Genomic DNA, 20,356 nt, shown 5'->3' with positions numbered 1-20,356 from the left:
TTTAGGAGCATACTGTTTAATCATGGACTTTTGGATCCATGATTCATACAAAATTGAATTTTGTGTATGGTGTGAAGTAGGGGGTTACTTTTTAAATTTACATATCCGATTGACCCAGCATCACTTATTATAAAGACTGTGTTTTTCTCATTGTATTGTAATTTCAATTCTGGATACCAATCTGCTCCCTCCCCCTGATTTTCATGAGAGATAATTAACATACAGTACTCTGTAAGTTTAAGCTATATAGCACAATGATTTGATACATCATGGTTACAGCAAATTAACATCCATCATCTCACATAGATTTTTTTTTTTAAGATTTTATTTATTCATTTGACAGACAGAGATCACAAGTAGGCAGAGAGCCAGGCAGAGAGAGAGAGAGGAGGAAGCAGGCTCCCTGCTGAGCAGAGATCCCAATGCGGGGCTTGATCCCAGGACCTTGGGACCACGACCCGAGCCGAAGGCAGAGGCCTCAACCCACTGAGCCACCCAGGCGCCCCTCATCTCACATAGATTTAAAACAAAAAGCTTTCATTAGTTCTTTAATCTTTCCATGTACCAATATCCAACCATCTAAATTGCTATAATTTCATAAATAAGTTTTAATATCTAGTGGTGTAAATACACAGCTTTGTTCTTCAACACAAAGTTTAATCTATTCTTTGCATTTCTATAAATGCACAAACACACACAACTGAAAATTTTATTGGAATTGCATCAGATCTATAGATCAATTTAGGGGAATTCATAATTTTAGATAGTTTTGCATCCATGAATATGACTCTTCATTCCATTTTTTTTTCGTTTTTTTTCCTCTTCTTTGGGGGGGGTGTGGCGCTCCAGGAGCCTGAGGCTAGTTATTAAAAAAAATTTTTTTATTATGTTCAGTTGGCTGCTATATAGTATGTCATTAGTTGCTTTTTTTTTTTTTTTAAGATTTTATTTATTTGACAGACCGAGATCACAAGTAGGCAGAAAGGCAGGCAGAGAGAAGAGGAAGCAGGCTCCCTGCTGAACAGAGAGCCCAGTGCAGGGCTTAATCCCAGAACCCTGGGATCATGACCTGAGCTGAAGGCAGAGGCTTTAACCCACTGAGCCACCCACGTGCCCCATGTCATTAGTTTTTAATGTAGTGTTCAGTGATTCATTAGTTGCATATAATACCCAGTGCTCATCACATGTGCCTTTCTTTTTTTCTTTTCATCTTTTACTTCTTTAAATTTTTTTCTCAGTACAGTATTAATTAATTTCCTCAGTACAGTACATTAATTAATTAATGCAAAAATCTTACATGTTCTTAGATATATTCTTGGGCATTTAAAAAAATTGAAGCGCAGTTGACACACAATATTATGTTGGTTTCAGGTGTACAACATAGTGATTCAGAGTCTCTGTGTTCCTCTATGCTCACCACAAATGTAGCTACCATCTGTCAACAGGTATTTGACTTTTCTGATGGTATTTTATTTTATTTTAATTCTTTAAAAAGATTTTATTTATTTATTTCACAGAGAGAAACAGTGAGAGAAAGAACACAAACAGGGGGAGTGGGAGAGGGAGAAGCAGGCTTCCCGCAGAATAAGGAGCCTGACACAAGGCTTGATCACAGGACCCTGGGATCATGACCTGAGTGGAAGGCAGATGCTTAACCAGCTGAGTCACCCAGGTGCCCCTTTAATGGTATTTTAATTAATATTTTTTGGAAAATAATTTTTTTCTTTTTAAAAAATTAACATATAATGTATTATTTGCCCCAGGGGTACAGGCCTGTGAATCATAAGGGTTACACACTTCACAGCACTCACCATAGCACATACCCTCCCCAATATCCATAACCCAACCACCCTCTCCATACCCGCCTCCTCCCGGCATCCCTCAGTTTGTTTTGTGAGATTAAGAGTCTCTTATGGTTTGTCTCCCTCCTGATCCCATATTGTTTCATTTTTTTCCCTCCCTACCCCCCAAATTCCCCAGTTTGCCTCTCAAATTCCTCATATCAGGGAGATCATATGATAATTGTCTTTCTCTGATTGACTTATTTCGTTCAGCATAATACTCTCTAGTTCCATCTACATTGTTGCAAATGGCAAAATTTCATTTCTTTTGATGGCTGCATAGTATTCCATTGTTTGTATGTATAAAATGAGTTTGGCAGTTTTCCTTCCATTTCTATTTTTAGGAACAGCTTCAGTAGAATAGGTATTAATTCTTCTTTAAATGGTTGGTAGAATTCCCCTGGGAAGCCGTCTGGCCCTGGACTCTTGTTTGTTGGGAGATTTTTGATGACTTCTTCAATCTCCTTACTGGTTATGGGTCTGTTCAGGTTTTCTATTTCTTCCTGGTTTGGTTTTAGTAGTTTATAGGTCTCTAGGAATGCATCTATTTCTTCCAGATTGTCAAATTTGCTGGAGTATAGTTGCTCATATGTTCTTATAATTATTTGCATTTCTTTGGTGTTGGTTGTGATCTCTCCTCTTTCATTCATGATTTTATTAATTTGGGTCCTTTTCTTTTCTTCTTTTTAAAAAAATTTATTTATTTATTTTGACAGAGAGAGATCACAACTAGGCAGAGAGACAGGCAGAGAGAGAAGGGGAAGCAGGCTCCCTGCTGAGCAGAGAGCCTGATGTGGGGCCCAATCCCAGGACCGAGAGACCATGACTTGAGCTGAAGGCAGAGGCTTTAACCCACTGAGCCACCCAGGTGCCCCTCTTTTCTCTTTCTTTTTGATAAGTCTGGCCAGGGGCTTATCAATTTTATTAATTCTTTCAAAGAACCAGCTCCTAGTTTTGTTGATTTTGTTCTACTGGGTTTTTTTGTTTGTTTTGTTTTGTTTTGTTTTGTTTTTATTTCATTGATTTCTGCTGTGATCTTTAATATTTCTCTTCTCCTGCTAGATTTAGGCTTTCTTTGCTGTTCTTTCTCCAACTCCTTTAGGTGTAGGGTTAGATTGTATACGTGAGAACTTTTCTTGTTTTTTGAGAAAGTCTTGTATCGCTATAGACTTTGCTCTCAGGACTGCCTTTGCTGTGTCCTACAGATTTTGAACAGTTGTGTTTTCATTATCATTTGTTTCCATGAATTTTTAAAATTCTTCTTTAATTTCCTGGTTGACCCATTCATTCTTTGGTAGGATGCTCTTTAGCCTCCATGTAGTTGAGTTCTTTCCAACTTTTCCTCTTGTGATTGAGTTCTAGCTTCAGAGCATTGTGGTCTGAAAATATGCAGGGAGTGATCCCAGTCTTTTAGTACCAGTTGAGACCTGATTTGTGACCCAGGATGTGATCGATTCTGGAGAATGTTCAATGTGCACTAGAGAAGAATGTGTATTCTGTTGCTTTGAGTTGGAATGTTCTGAATATATCTGTGATGTCCATCTGGTCTAGTATGTCATTTAATGCCTTTATTTCCTTGTTGATCTTTTGCTTGGACAATCTGTCCATTTTGGTGAGGGCGGTGTTAATAGTCTTACTATTATTGTATTATTGTTGATGTGTTTCTTTGATTTTGTTATTAATTGGTTTATATAGTTGGCTGCTCCCATGTTAGGGGCATAGATATTTAAAATTGTTAGATCTTCTTGTTGGACAGACCCTTTGAGTATGATACAGTGTCCTCCCTCATATCTTATTATAGTTTTTGGCTTAAAATGTTATTTATCTGAGATAAGGATTGTCACCCCAGCTTTCTTTTGATGTCCATTAACGTGGCAAATAATTTTCCACCCCCTCACTTTAAATCTGGACTTTTCTTTGGGTCTAAAATGAGTTTCTTGTAGACAGCATATTGATGGGTCTTGTTTTTTTAATCCATTCTGATACCTTTTGTCTTGATTGGGGCATTTAGTTCATTTACATTCAGGGTATCTATTGAAAGATATGAATTTAGTGCCATTGTATTGCCTGTAAGGTGACTATTACTATACAATGTCTCTGTTCCTTTCTAATCTATTACTTTTAGGCTTTTCTTTTGCTTAGAGGTTCCCTTTCAATATTTCCTGTAGAGCTGGTTTAGTGTTTACAAATTCTTTCAGTTTTGGTTTGTCCTGGAAGCTTTTTATCTCTCCTTCTATTTTCAATGATAGCCTAGCTGGATATAGTATTCTTGGCTGCATGTTTTTCTCAATTATTGCTCTGAATATATCATCCCAGTTCTTTCTGGCCTGCCAGGTCTCTGTGGATAAGTCTGCTGCCAATCTAATATTTTTACCATTGTATGTTACAGACTTCTTGTCCTGAGCTGCTTTTAGGATTTTCTCTTTGTCACTAAGACTTGGAAGTTACTATTAGAGGATGTGGTGTGGACCTATTTTTATTGATTTTGAGGGGGACTCTCTGCGCCTCCTGGATTTTGATGCTTGTTCCCTTTGCCATATTTGGGAAATTCTCTACTATAATTCACTCCAATATACCTTCTGCCCCCCTCTCTTTCTTCTTCTGGAATCCCAATTATTTTAATATTGTTTTGTCTTATGGTATCACTTATCTCTCGAATTCTCCCCTCGTGATCCAGTAGTTATTTGTCTCTCTTCTGCTCAGCTTCTCTATGCTCCATCATTTGGTCTTCTATATCACCAATTCTCTCTTCTGCCTCATTTATCCTAGCAGTAGGAGCCTCCACTTTTTATTACACCTCATTAATAGATTTTTTAAATTACAGCTTGGTTAGATTTTAGTTCTGTTATTTCTCCAGACAGGGCTTCTCTAATATCTTCCATGCCTTTTTCAAGCCCAGCTAGCACCTTGATAATCGTCATTCTGAACTCTAGATCTGACATATTACCAATGTGCATATTGATTAGGTCCCTAGCCTTCAGTACTGCCTCTTGTTCTTTTTTTTTCTTTTTTTTTGTGGTGAGATTTTCCACCTTGTCATTTTATCCAGATAAAAATATATGAATGAGAGAATAAAATACTACAAGGGTAGCAAAGTCCCCAGAAAAATGTATGCTGATGAAATCAGAAGAGACCCCAAATTTGGGTGAGAAGAAAGGGGATAAAAAGAAATAAAATATATATATATATATATATATATATATATATATATATATATATATTGGACAGGTAAATAAAACAGAGCCACCCACTTGATTTTGGGTGTATTTTAGTCTCTTAGAAGAAACTACCTCCCAAAATATTAAAGAAAGAAAAACTTATATATATACAAAAAATAAGGGTAAACACGATGAAGGGATAGACTATGTCTGTAAAGATGAAAATTAAAAAAAAAATTCTAAAAAAGGAATTGATAAGTTGGTTGGAAAAAGAAAGAAAAAGAAAGTGGAGAGAATTTGCTCAGGCTGGAGGCTTGAACAAAGCCCTGTGCAAGATTTAGGGTATATTTTGATCTATTAGAAGAAAATGTATCCCAAAATTTTTTTATAAGAAAAAACGTATATATATTCAAAAAATAAAGTTAGATACAATGAAGGATAAAATATGACTATAATAATGAAGGTTTAAAAAGTTTTTTTTTTTAAGAAAGATATTGTTAAGATAAATGTGTTAAAAAATGTTAAAAGAGGAAAGAGAAAAAGTTAAAAAAATTAGAATAAGAAAAAAATAAAATTAAAAATTTTAATTAACCTCACCAGACTAAAGAATCATGGGGAGAAAGCCATGCATTCTGTGCTTTGTTTCCCCTCCTCTCAAATTCTGCTGTTCTCCTTGATGGGTGAGCTTGGTCTTGGCTGGATGTTCTTGCTGATCTTCTGGGGGAGAGGCCTGTTGTAGTGATTCTCAAATGTCTTTGCCTGAGGCGGAATTGTGCCTCCCTTGCCAGGGGCCAGGCTAAGTAATCTGCTGGGGTTAGCTGTCAGGAGCTTTTGTTCCGTGAACGGTTTCCATAGAGCTCTGATGGATGGGAATGAAAATGGCGGCCTCCCAATTTCCGGCCCAGAGGAGCTGAGAGCTTGGGGTGGCTCCTTGGTGCGCCCTCGAGAAAAGCTATCAATCACTCTCGTGTCCCTGGTCTCTGGCCGCACTCTGAGCTCACCGGGCCGGTGACCGAGCATTTCTATCTCTGACACACAGCCCTGTTTGGAATCTCCAAATCCAGCAGATTCCTACTGCACTGCTCTCCAGTGGAGGAAGGTAGGTCTCCACGGATCTGCCACTTTTGGGGTTCCTGCTCAAAGAGCAGTGGTCCGACTGAGCTGTGGATCACAGTTTAAGGTAACACCAAGCTGAGAGCTCACTCCTTGGCTCTGTCTCTGTAGTTGGCTTCCCTGCTCTGATACCTGTGAGCTCTGCTACACTCAGACACCCCCGATCCTCCTGTGACCCTGGGGGGCCTGAGACCACACTGTCTCCACAAGGGTGCCACCACTGCTTAGCCTCTGGAGCGATGTCCCTCAGTGGAGCAGACTTCAAAAAGTTTGGATTTTGTGCTCCGTTGCTCCATCACTTGCTGGAAGCCAGCCCCTCCCTGCCACGGTCTATCTTCTATCCCTTTGGATTCACTTCTCCGCACATCCTACCTTTCAGAAAGTGGTCGATTTTCTGTTTCTAGAATTGCTGCTCTTTTTCTCTTTGATCTTCTGTTGGGTTTATAGGTGTTCGGAATGGTTTGATAACTATCTAGCTGAACTCCTGCGACCTGATGTCATCTCAGTCTTCTACTCCTCCACCGTCTTGTCTCCTCTTCTTTTCTTTTTGGTGTTCAGCAGTGTAATTGGTTTTTGCATGTTGACCTTGTCTCTGGGAATTTCTGCCAAATCCATTTATATCTGATACATTGTCCATAGAGTATTGAACTTTCTATGTATACGACTATGTTGTTGGTAAATAAAGACATATTTAGTTTTTTGTTTCTTTGTCTTAAAAAAAACTTAAAGCCTTGACTGGACCCCATTCCATTATTGAATACCTCCCCATACCCCTCATTATTAAATGTTGGATAGAATTGGTAAGAATTGGTATTGTTTTATGAGCCTTGATCTTGGGGAAGTATTTTACTATTTTACCTTGAAGTATGGAGTTTTTTTTTTTTTTCTTTAAATCATCTTTTCTTTTTCTTTTACTTTTTTAAAATTTTAAATTAAAGTTAGTTAACAAATAGTGTAGTATTGGTTAGGAGTAGAAATTAATGATTTATCATTTACATATAACACCCATTGCTCATCACAAGTGCCCTCATTAATGCCATCACCCAGTTAGTCCATCTCTTACCTACCACCCTCTATCAACCCTCAGTTTGTTCTCCTCACTTAAGAGTCTCTTATGGGGGTGCCTGGGTGGTTCAGTCAGTTAAGCATCTGCCTTTGGCTCAGGTCATGATCCCAGGGTCCTGGGATCAAACCCCACATCAAGCCCCTTGCTCTCAGGGAAACTGCTTCTCCCTCTCCCTCTGTCTGCTGCTCCCATTGCTTATGCTCTATCAAATAAATAAAATCTTTAAAAAAAATAAAGAAAAAGTCTCTTATGGTTTGTCTCCCTGTTTTTATCTTATTTTATTTTTCCTTCCCGTCCTCTATGTTCATCTCTTTTCTTTCTTAAATTCTACATATGAGTGAAATCATGTGGGTATTTGTCTTTCCCTGACTGACTTATTTCACTTGGCACAATACCTTTAGTTCCATCCATGTCCTTGCAAATGGCAAGATTTCTTTTTTTTTTTAAGATGGCTAAGTAATATTCATATATATATATATATACACATATATATATAACATTCATATATATAATATACCATGTCTTCCTTATCCATTCATCAGTTGATGGACATTTGGGCTCTTTTCAAGTCTGGCTATTGTTGATAATGCTGCTGTGAATATTGGGGTGCATGTGCCCCTTTGAATCCCTATGTTTGTATCCTTTGCATAAATACCTAATAGTGCAATTGTTGGGTTGTAGGGTAGTTCTATTTTTAACTTTTTGAGGAAAGTCCATGAAGTATGGAGTTTTTAATATGAAAATGTAAGGTTACTATTTGTTTTCTGTTTATCTCATTGGCAATATTCTTTCTTCTTTTTTTTGCATTTCCTGATTAATCATTTTAAAAGTTATTATTCCATTTTCATCACCTATTAAATTGTTAATTTCACTATTCTTTTTGTGGTTCCTCTAAAAATTAAAACATGCATCTTTAACTTATTGTGTTATAATATAATTTGATACTTTTACTACTTCTGTAAAAATTATAGGGCTGTAGAATGCTTTATTCCAATTTATTTATCTCCTGCCTATATTATTGTTATCCCACATTTTTCTACATATATCAAATACCACAATGTATTACTGTTATTGTTTAGTACAATAAATATTTATTTAGATTCACCCACTTTTTTAAACCCCCCCCCCTTTTTTTTTTGCTCTTCATTCTATTCTGTACTAGAAGATCATTTTCTCTCTGGTCAGCCAACACACTTTAAAAAAATGCTTACTTTTTTTTTTCTTCTTCAGTATTTCTAATTGTTTTTAGGAGATCTTTCAGTATAAGCAACTATAGGTCCAGAAGTGGAAATCAGTGGCTTTTTTTCATAGGACTCAGTTTCTCTATTGTAGAATTCTGGGATTGAACTGGATAAGCCCTCAGATTTTTTTTTTTAAATATCATGTTGATATTACTTTTAATGTGAATTCAGTAACTTAGTAAAATTAATTATTTTGAACTAATAAGGTCAAGTAGACTTTGGTTATTTTCTTTAGCTCAATTGACATGCAGTGTTTATGCTTCTGTATTCATTTCTTTTCTGAATTCATTTCTTTTAAAATTGTAAAAAACTGTTGTAAACACATAGTTAATTGAGACTTTGCTAAAAGAGAATATTCTGTATATCTCCGTAACACTACTTTCATTTCTCAATCAAATATCACATCTACATCATTCGGGACTTAGTAGTCCTTTCCTCCTTCCATCCCTGAGCTTACTTTGGATTTTTGTTTGATATACTGTACTACTTTCTTTCATCATATTTACTTTTGCATTTGATTAATTTTGTCTCCTGAAACATCACATACTTTTCTGTCTGGCAGCTTTGTAGTAATAGTAGTTGGTGTTATTATTGTTAAATTTTTCTCTGTTTACTCTGTTATGGGGGAAGGGAGAGCCCATATTACTTGATAAAACCCTGTTTTGAGTCTATAATAACATCTACATTGTTTTTTCCTAAGATAATACACATTGGGTCAGGGTATCAAAACAGACATTCCTTGATGTTAAAATCTTTATTAGCAAAAATCTCTTCCACCACCATAGTATACTAACTTGGCAAATTGTTATGATATTTCTCCTCCTTAGGCTTCATTTGGGGAGTGAAATTTGTAAGCACTGCCTTTGTCTCAGATTCGGCTGTTAGAAAACAAAATGTCTTTGAAGAATCTGACAGACTCACCAAAGCCAAATTATATTTCTGCTACAAAACAAGTATTGTCTGTTTGGATTTTTTATATATAATTAGAAGCTTACTGTAGTCTAACGAAGGCTATCTATACATCACCACTGTTGCAAAAATGTATCTTTGACGATCAATATTTTGTGTGTAGAATAGAATTTAATTTTATGTGTTAGAGATATTTTGGTATTCAGAGATTGTCAGACCTTTGCTTTAAGGAAGTTTGATGGGGTTACTGTGGACTTCATTGTTCAAATAAAAAGTTCAGAATAGAGAGTATAATGGAATTTGGAATCTATTCTATCTGGTTTTGAATACAGTCCAGCTATTATATTAAATCCAAGACAGAACAGAGCTGGCCCTCTGTGCAATTTTTCTTACTTTGAAGCAGGCTACATGAAGAATTTTTATGTTTTGTTTTTGAAAAGTAGGTAGATTATATTCTTGGTTCATCTTTGTTTTGCAGAGGTAAAATTAGAGACCTCAGCCTCCTGCTGGCCGAACAAGCTCTCAATTTCTCACTGTCGAAATTCAATCTGATTTCTATCTTTTTCACTAAAAAGCTGTCAACAGCAAATAAGCATTCCCCATCAAAGAGCCACATTCATTTCTGAGGTATACAAATTCCTCTCATGGGGGAGGATTCAAGTAATTTAAATTGTTTCTGACTTTTAATTTCTTTCCTAGGAAATGGGAAATGATATTAGCAAGGACTTTAACTGCAGTCCAAAATAAAGGGAGAAAGGATGTGCTCGGATCCTCTCCTGTGTGACATGCCCAGGACCTTTATGCCTCAGCCGGGCGTGTTTACAATGCACAAGCGCTGTGTCCCCCTGCCTTCCTGTTGGCAGCTAAGTGATGTAACCAGAGCTATACCTTCATGCTCTTAAGAAGCATCAATATGAACTCATTTTGGTAGAAGATGACTTGTAACAGGAGTGTATAACACCAGCACAAAACTGGAAAAATGCCTCTGAAATTAAAAAAAAAATTTTTTTTCTCTGTAAATATTTCTTAGATTTTAGTTTGGGAAATGAGCTTTTCTTTGGAAAAAGATGAACTGCTAAGTATTATCTTGCCTCCTTTTACTTTCTTGAGTTTATTTTATTTACTTAAGGTAAAGGATTAATAGCATGTCTGGGTTTGTAGGTGCACATTTATGATGAGTATATGCATTACTTTGGTTGCAGAATTGCTCTAAGTAGACTTGTAAAAAAGTAAGCTTTTGGTTTTAAACTGTAAATTTCCTTATCTCTCAGTCTCTCCTGCCAGTTCATGCAAACATTCACAATCTCAAAATCTCATGATTGGGATAAGAAATTGTAGGCATGGTATACATATACGAATGAGTAAGCTACCTACCACCATTAAAAGAAAAACTCCTCTGTGTAAAGGTACTTGATAGTATTTAGAAAAGAAGCAGCATTTCAGAAGTAGATTTGAAGTCAATTTGGTCTCCCACAAAGGTGATCAGATGACTTCTAGGACTTTCAAAGTGCTCCCACTTTTCTTAGGTATGTTGTGATTAGTCAAGATCTCCCTAAAATGACGATACCCAGAATCAAACTCAGAGTTGCAAATGATGTCTTATTGTCACAGGATAAAATACTATATATCTTTTTTGATCCAGCCGGTGTGTATGTGTATATCTGTACCTATGTTTACATCTTTATATCTGTATTTTTAATCTTTTTAAAAAGATTTTATTTATTTGACAGAGAGAGAGGGAGCAAGTGAGCATAAGCAGGGAGAATGGCAGGCAGAGGGTGAAGCAGGCTCCCCAGTGAGCAGGGAGCCTGATGTGGGGCTGGATCCCAGGATCCTGAGATCATGACCTGAGCCAAAGACAGATGCTTAATTGACTGAGTCACCCAGGTAAATATCCTAGGTTCATTCTTTTATTTATTTGATACAATTTTTGAAGATTTTCCTAGGAGGTTCCCAACAGTGAGCTAAGCACTATACAGTACCAAAGGAGAAGGAACAAGGCTGAATCTTACAGTATTGGGTGGGGCAGGTGGGTGGGGCAGGTGCATGCTGATTGTATCATTGTATGTGTGATACATTTTAGGGATGGAGGAGTGAGGGGCATTAAAGCAGCACAGAAGAAACATACTCTATCACCAGCTGGGTTTTGAGATTTGAGCAACTTAGTCATGTAGAAACCCCCAGATGGATACTTGTGAGAGCATTTTTCACCAGCAGGAGGGGCTGAGCAGAGGAGCAGTGGCTGCAAGCAGAGACTCTCCTTTCCCATCCTGGGTGATTCCACACTGGCCCTCAACTGTACGCTCCATTCAGCATAATAGAAGTCCTGTGTTTAACCAAACCCACCCTCTTTCAAGGAAGTTTAGCAACTGCCTGGATTTAGCTGATCAGTCCCCCTGGATTCTACTCAGTACCACATTACACACTTGACAGGGGTTTGGTAATTCAATCTGTCTTCATGTCATTTCATTTTGAGTGAACCCTTTATAGAATAGGACTCCGAAGTGTTGAAGTCTCCTAGAGTCTCCCTGAGAAATGGTGCATAAGTGGGGCCTCCAAGGAGGAGGAGAAGCTACGCACCTGAAAGGGGAAGGTGAGAGGGAATCCGAGAAGGAAGGAGAGTCATGTGCAAAGACTCTGAGGAGAATAGAGCAGCCAGTGGGAAGGCCTGTAGGTCTGGAGAGGGATACAGAGAGGGAGGAAGATGTTGGCCTGGGATGGAGCTGGAAGGATGAGTACATTCGACCCCCACAACCCCCTGTGCTTTTTATTGATTTGTATCCCCACTTCCATTCTTCTCCCTTTTCTGCCCTTTCCTATGCGCTGCAAAGTTGAATTTGCAGACTGTATCACCCGGACTTCCTTGCTGGCTGGCTCATTGTTGGATTTAACCAATGGGCTGCAAAGGCACGGTACTGAAGTACGAAGGGAGGGGTTGAGGGCGTGTCTCTTCTAACTTCCTCCCTGCCTTGGTGCCCACTCAGGGAGAACTGCCTCCTGCCACTTCCTCTGGAGAATTCTCCTCCATGGCTCCAGTTCTCATTGGGTTCCTGGAGAGTACTAGCTTTCATTTTAGGGATATTAATGTCTTCATATTATTATTTCCCCATCATCTTTGGTTTGTTCCCCGAACTATGCCTATACTCCTGTAAGCAGTTCCTAAATTACAGTATCTTTATTTCAGTGATCTGGGATGAATTCTGTTTCCTGCAGGGACCCCAGTTTATCCAGGTGGGCTCTAAGACTATGCAGCTGAGGAAACATCCTTTACGTCCAATAAAAGTACCACTTTTCTTGTCAACCCAAGATGCTTGATTCCATACAACAGTCTTCATAACTGTTCCTTTCAGATCTGAATCATATAATAAGGCTGGTTGAAGGTGTATCTACAAGGTTAGGGGAGGTTTTGCACGTTTCTTGATTCCCTCCTCTAGCTTCCTATCTGGAAGGCCATTTCTGACCTCTCACATTGTTACTGTGCGCTAAGCTGAGGAAATTAAAAAAATTGGGGTGCCTGGGTGGCTCAGTGGGTTAAAGCCTCTGCCTTCAGCTCAGGTCATGATCCCAGGGTCCTGGATCAAGCCCCACATCGAGCTCTCTGCTTGGCAGGGAGCCTGCTTCCTCCTCTCTCTCTGCCTGCCTCTCTGCCTACTTGTGATCTCTGTCTGTCAAATAAATAAATAAAATCTTAAAAAAAAATTATCCTGAATGCTATGCATTTCCAGACTGGCACCAACATATATGATATATTGATCCACGATATAATATGTATGGTTTATGATGATTTCCTACGTTGCTCTTCTCTCCAGGGCAGGAATCTTACAAAATTCCCAAGAATAATAACTTACCCCAGACTATAGTATCTCCATATCTACCTCACTGGGTAGGTGGGTCACATGTAATTTGTTACCATTCACTGTGGCATTCAAAAGTATTGAAGTTTGCAAGTAATTACTTATGGATTCATAGTTATCCTATAATAACAGAATACTTTCTTCCATTCTGCTGTGCTATCTTGAGAAAGAGCCAAAGCAATTAAGATACAGCTAACGTGCAGGGAATTGTACAGAACCCCAGCCTGCTTTGTCTGTGTCACAGTAGTGAATGAGAGTGGTGGCTCACGTATTTGAATAGCACCTTGGAATAAAAAGACCAAGAACCATTGCCTTCACATTTCACTATGACTAGAGGTATAATTTCTCATTTTGTGATATGTATATAAGGAAATCTTTTCTTTTTTTTGTGTGGGGAGAATAGATGGCAAGGAATAACAGTCATTCATAAACCATTAATGTTTGGAATGTTAGTGTTAGGAGGGCGGGGACTGTTTTGTTCATTGCTGTGGCCCCAGTGAGCACACTGATATGTGGCATGTCTTTGACACTCGATACATATCTGTGGAGAGAAGGGTAAATTGGACAGCATCCTTTTTGCTGAATACACACAGGTACATTCTTCCCAACTTCTCTGCCTGAGAAGCAAGGTATGAAGATGTGAGAACAGATTTTAGGGGCCAGTAAAGCTGCTGTCCTCCAGGAGGTGTGCCACCTCGTGTGGCTTAACTAATTTTGTGCTCTTCCATTTCTTCATCTATTCTTCTATAAAATAAGATCCCAATATTTACCTCACTGTGTTGTAATAGTTAAATAACGTGGGGTGTGTGTGTGGAAATTCGGGGCAACAAATATTAAGTAAATTATTTATCATTGTTGTTCTTTTTACCATATGAGACTGTTTTTGAGCAAACTGTTTTTGTAACTTTTCCATCAGGATTAATGGATAGATGTTTTCTAGTACTGATAGAGTCATGGAAGGGCTAACTGTTCTGGCTGGTCCTATGGGAAAGGGGAGACTTGAGATTTTAGAGATGTATGTCAAGACTAATTTTACTAGATATGGGTTAAAGTTGGCTCTGATTAAAGGAAACAATCATTTTGATCAGTTTAGTTAAAAAAACTCATTTCAGGGGGGAAAACAGATGATTTTTATGGCAAGAAGCACAACAGGGTGAATAGAACTCAATGACTTAGGTTTTTGCCTGCACTTTTGAAATGCTTTGTTGAATCAATTTTCTCATCTGTGAAATGGTTATGGAAATCCCTGCCTTTACTCTTACATATAGGGCTGCTGGCAGGGCTGTATCAGAGAAAAGACTGGAATGTCCTTTGTTATCCTTTGGAATCCTATACTTATTTTTTATTTTTTTAGATTTTATTTATTTATTTGAGAGAGACAGAGAGAGAACAAATGAGGGGGAAGTCAGAAGGAGAGTGTGAAGCAGACTTCCCACTGAGCAGAGAGCTGAACATGGGGCTTGATCCCAAGAGCCTGAGATCATGACCTGGGATGATCTCCCTGACAGATGCTTAACTGACTGAGCCACCCAGGCGTCCCATGGAACTCTATACTTACCTTAGAGGCAATCACTTTTTTTTTTTCTGAATTTGATCTGGTTAATTAGTGAATCAGATGGCAGGTCCTGGTAAGCACTAAGGCAAATGGTGGCAGGTGAGAATGTGAGAACTTGGTAAAGACATGGCACACTGCTTTTTTGCAGTATGGCTGCTCAGCTCATGAATGGTGCTTCCTGCTGCAGATCTGAGAAGCCATGGGAACAAGCAGCCCCAGTCCAAGAGAAAGGGGGATGCCTTACTCTCTTCCAGGAAAAATACTTGAAGCTTCCAGGGCCCCTCAGGCTAAAAGCACCAGAGTTAAGCACTGTTGTTCATAGAGAAATCAATACCAGCCTTTGTTCTCTTCTGAAGAATGAGAGAGATCTGTTCCAATTGGAGTGGGATGTGCAAAGCATATGCTAGCCTGTTCCAGGTCTGGCCTGGGTGGCAGTCATGAAGAAAGCAGCTTGATAACCCCAGGTGACTCTGACAATGAAACCCACTGGGGACTTGAAAATGAGAATGTCAGTACACTGCTTCTATTTATGTATTTCATAAAGACGGCAGTGGAAAACGTTTAAAGCAAATATTGTCTTAAAATGATGGAATGTTCTGAAATCTTTTACTGTTAATCTAGTCCAAGATCTGGGTCTGCCTTATGTAGAGTGGCTTCAAATACTTCTTAACTGTTGGAACTGTGGGGTCATGTGTGGATCAGAGAAGGCCAGTAAATGACATAAGTAAAAGTGCACCTGTTCCAGTTGAAGGGGGAGGGTAGGTGTCTCTGGGTTTGTTCCTATGTTATTTGCCCAGTGATTGTCACCCGAAAGATGACTTTATAAAAAAAAAAAAGATTTGCTTATTTTATGAGCGAGAGAGAACAAGATGGGTGGGTAGGGGAGGGACAGAGGGAGAGGGAGAGTCCCAAGCAGATTCTGCCCTGATTATGGATCCAAGGACCCTGGGATCACAACCTGAGTTGAAAGCAAGAGTCTGAAGCCCAACTGACTAAGCTACCCAGACGTCCCAGTATAAGGTGACAATTTTAAAGTTCTCTTAGCTCTGACCATTGTGCTCAGGTTGTCCAGCCTACCTGTCAAGTTACTCAGATGATGCCCCTTCCTTCTGGGCTCCTCAGATAGAGTCTCAGGGACTATCTATACGCTTGAGACTGGGAATTTTTCATCTCTTAATCTCTACAGTATATAGCACTGTGCTGGGAACCTAGGGAGGCTGGTGTGCACTTGCTAACTTTACCTGGATTTTCCATTCTGTCCACCTTTCTATTACCACCTCTATTCCTGGGTTCTTCCCCATTCTTCTGTCCATCCCTAGAATGTGTCTATTCTCTGAATTCTTGGCTCCTTCAGGTCTGGGCTGTCCTACCGATATTGAGACTTCCATTAGAACACTAAGGTATAATATTTAGATGGGGACTTTGAACTCCTTGGAGATAGGAGGGCATCTTGAACGCCAAGAGGGACATGACTAGGTATTAAACAAGACCTCTTTCCACAACTTACTATGCATGCATATCTATATCCACTCCATAAACATTTATTGAGCACCTACTATGTATGACATACTATTTCAGATGATAGAAATATAGCAGAAAACAACAGATAACAAATAGAATCCCTGCTCTTAAGGAGCTTACTTTCTAGTGGAGGGAAACAAACATAAATGACATGAAAAAGAAAATGAATATGAGATGCCAGAATGATAACTAAATCAGGGTAATGTAATAGGATGGCTGCATGGCTCTGAGTGTGCAGTTAGGAGGAGCCTCCCTGAGAAGGAAACATGCTGGGAACTGAGTGACAGGAAGGAACTAGTCTTTCAGAAGTTAGAGTTCCTAAACAACTCTTGCCAAGGTCCTTGGGATGCTTTCAGGAGCAGGGTAAAGGGATGGCAAGATGAGATCAGGCCCAGGTTGGGTAGGGCTCTGTGGGCCAAGGCAAGTAATGCAATGGTATCTATCTGTCTGTCTGTCTATTTATCTATCATGTAATTATTTAAGATCTTTGTTAACAGGTATTTGTAATTTTTTTTTAAAGAAATCAAGATGCAAACTTTTTTTTAAATTTTTTTTTATTTTTTCAGCATAACAGTATTCATTATTTTTGCACCACACCCAGTGCTCCATGCAATCCGTGCCCTCTACAATACCCACCACCTGGTGCCCCCAACCTCCCACCCCCCACCCCTTCAAAATTCTCAGATCGTTTTTCAGAGTCCATAGTCTCTCATGGTTCACCTCCCCTTCCAATTTCCCTCAACTCCCTTCTCCTCTCCATCTCCCCTTGTCCTCCATGCTATTTGTTATGCTCCACAAATAAGTGAAACCATATGATAATTGACTCTCTCTGCTTGACTTATTTCACTCAGCATCATCTCTTCCAGTCCCGTCCATGTTGCTACAAAACTTGGGTATTCATCCTTTCTTTTTTCTTTTTCTTTTTTTTTTTTTTTACAGCTTTATAAACATATATTTTTATCCCCAGGGGTACAGGTCTGCGAATCGCCAGGTTTACACACTTCACAGCACTCACCATAGCACATACCCTCCCCAATATCCATAACCCCACCCCCCTCTCCCACCCCCCTCCCCCCATCAACCCTCAGTTTGTTTTGTGAGATTAAGAGTCACTTATGGTTTGTCTCCCTCCCAATCCCATCTTGTTTCATTTACTCTTCTCCTACCCCCTCGACCCCCCATGTTGCATCTCCTCTCCCTCATATCAGGGAGATCATATGATAGTTGTCTTTCTCCGATTGACTTATTTCGCTAAGCATGATACCCTCTAGTTCCATCCACGTCGTCGCAAATGGCAAGATTTCATTTCTTTTGATGGCTGCATAGTATTCCATTGTGTATATATACCACATCTTCTTTATCCATTCGTCTGTTGATGGACATCTAGGTTCTTTCCATAGTTTGGCTATTGTAGACATTGCTGCTATAAACATTCGGGTGCACGTGCCCCTTCGGATCACTACGTTTGTATCTTTAGGGTAAATACCCAGCAGTGCAATTGCTGGGTCATAGGGTAGTTCTATTTTCAACATTTTGAGGAACCTCCATGCTGTTTTCCAGAGTGGTTGCACCAGCTTGCATTCCCACCAACAGTGGAGGAGGGTTCCCCTTTCTCCGCATCCTCGCCAGCATCTGTCATTTCCTGACTTGTTAATTTTAGCCATTCTGACTGGTGTGAGGTGATATCTCATTGTGGTTTTGATTTGTATTTCCCTGATGCCGAGTGATATGGAGCACTTTTTCATGTGTCTGTTGGCCATCTGGATGTCTTCTTTGCAGAAATGTCTGTTCATGTCCTCTGCCCATTTCTTGATTGGATTATTTGTTCTTTGGGTGTTGAGTTTGCTAAGTTCTTTATAGATTTTGGACACTACCCCTTTATCTGATATGTCATTTGCAAATATCTTCTCCCATTCTGTCAGTTGTCTTTTGGTTTTGTTAACTGTTTCCTTTGCTGTGCAAAAGCTTTTGATCTTGATAAAATCCCAAAAGTTCATTTTTGCCCTTGCTTCCCTTGCCTTTGGTGATGTTCCTAGGAAGATGTTGCTGCGGCTGAGGTCGAAGAGGTTGCTGCCTGTGTTCTCCTCGAGGATTTTGATGGATTCCTTTCTCACATTGAGATCCTTCATCCATTTTGAGTCTATTTTCGTGTGTGGTGTAAGGAAATGATCCAATTTCATTTTTCTGCATGTGGCTGTCCAATTTTCCCAACACCATTTATTGAAGAGGCTGTCTTTTTTCCAGTGGACATTCTTTCCTGCTTTGTCGAAGATGAGTTGACCATAGAGTTGAGGGTCCATTTCTGGGCTCTCTCTTCTGTTCCATTGATCTATGTGTCTGTTTTTGTGCCAGTACCATGCTGTCTTGATGATGACAGCTTTGTAATAGAGCTTGAAGTCCGGAATTGTGATGCCACCAACTTTGGCTTTCTTTTTCAATATTCCTTTGGCTATTCGAGGTCTTTTCTGGTTCCATATAAATTTTAGGATTATTTGTTCCATTTCTTTGAAAAAAATGGATGGTACTTTGATAGGAATTGCATTAAATGTGTAGATTGCTTTAGGTAGCATAGACATTTTCACAATATTTATTCTTCCAATCCAGGAGCATGGAACATTTTTCCATTTCTTTGTGTCTTCCTCAATTTCTTTCATGAGTACTTTATAGTTTTCTGTGTATAGATTCTTAGTCTGTTTGGTTAGGTTTATTCCTAGGTATCTTATAGTTTTGGGTGCAATTGTAAATGGGATGGACTCCTTAATTTCTCTTTCTTCTGTCTTGTTGTTGGTGTAGAGAAATGCAACTGATTTCTGTGCATTGATTTTATATCCTGACACTTTACTGAATTCCTGTACAAGTTCTAGCAGTTTTGGAGTGGAGTCTTTTGGGTTTTCCACATAGAGTATCATATCATCTGCGAAGAGTGATAGTTTGACTTCTTCTTTGCCGATTTGGATGCCTTTAATTTCCTTTTGTTGTCTGATTGCTGAGGCTAGGACTTCTAGTACTATGTTGAATAGCAGTGGTGATAACGGACATCCCTGCCGTGTTCCTGACCTTAGCGGAAAAGCTTTCAGTTTTTCTCCATTGAGAATGATATTTGCGGTGGGTTTTTCATAGATGGCTTTGATAATATTGAGGTATGTGCCGTCTATCCCTACACTTTGAAGAGTTTTGATCAGGAAGGGATGCTGTACTTTGTCAAATGCTTTTTCAGCATCTATGGAGAGTATCATATGGTTCTTGTTCTTTCTTTTATTAATGTGTTGTATCACATTGATTGATTTGTGGATGTTGAACCAACCTTGGAGCCCTGGAATAAATCCCACTTGGTTGTGGTGAATAATCCTTTTAATGTACTGTTGAATCCTATTGGCTAGTATTTTGGTGAGAATTTTTGCATCTGTGTTCATCAAGGATATTGGTCTGTAGTTCTCTTTTTTGTTGGGATCCTTGTCTGGTTTTGGGATCAAGGTGATGCTGGCCTCATAAAATGTGTTTGGAAGTTTTTCTTCTATTTCTATTTTTTGGAACAGTTTCAGGAGAATAGGAATTAGTTCTTCTTTAAATGTTTGGTAGAATTCCCCCGGGAAGCCATCTGGCCCTGGGCTTTTGTTTGTTTGGAGATTTTTGATGACTGTTTCAATCTCCTTACTGGTTATGGGTCTGTTGAGGCTTTCTATTTCTTTTTGGTTCAGTTGTGGTAGTTTATATGTCTCTAGGAATGCATCCATTTCTTCCAGATTGTCAAATTTGTTGTCGTAGAGTTGCTCATAGTATGTTCTTATAATTGTCTGTATTTCTTTGGTGTTCGTTGTGATCTCTCCTCTTTCATTCATGATTTTATTTATTTGGGTCCTCTCTCTTTTCTTTTTGATAAGTCTGGTCAGGGGTTTATCGATCTTATTAATTCTTTCAAAGAACCAGTTCCTCGTTTCGTTGATTTGTTCTATTGTTTTTTTGGTTTCTATTTCATTGATTTCTGCCCTGATCTTTATGATTTCTCTTCTCCTGCTGGGTTTAGGGTTTCTTTCTTGTTCTTTCTCTAGCTCCTTTAGGTGTAGGGTTAGGTTGTGTACCTGAGACCTTTCTTGTTTC

The sequence above is a fragment of the Lutra lutra genome, chromosome 17 (assembly GCF_902655055.1).
Source record: "Lutra lutra chromosome 17, mLutLut1.2, whole genome shotgun sequence".
NCBI lineage: Eukaryota > Metazoa > Chordata > Mammalia > Carnivora > Mustelidae > Lutra > Lutra lutra.
Note: the sequence above shows the minus strand (reverse complement) of the source record.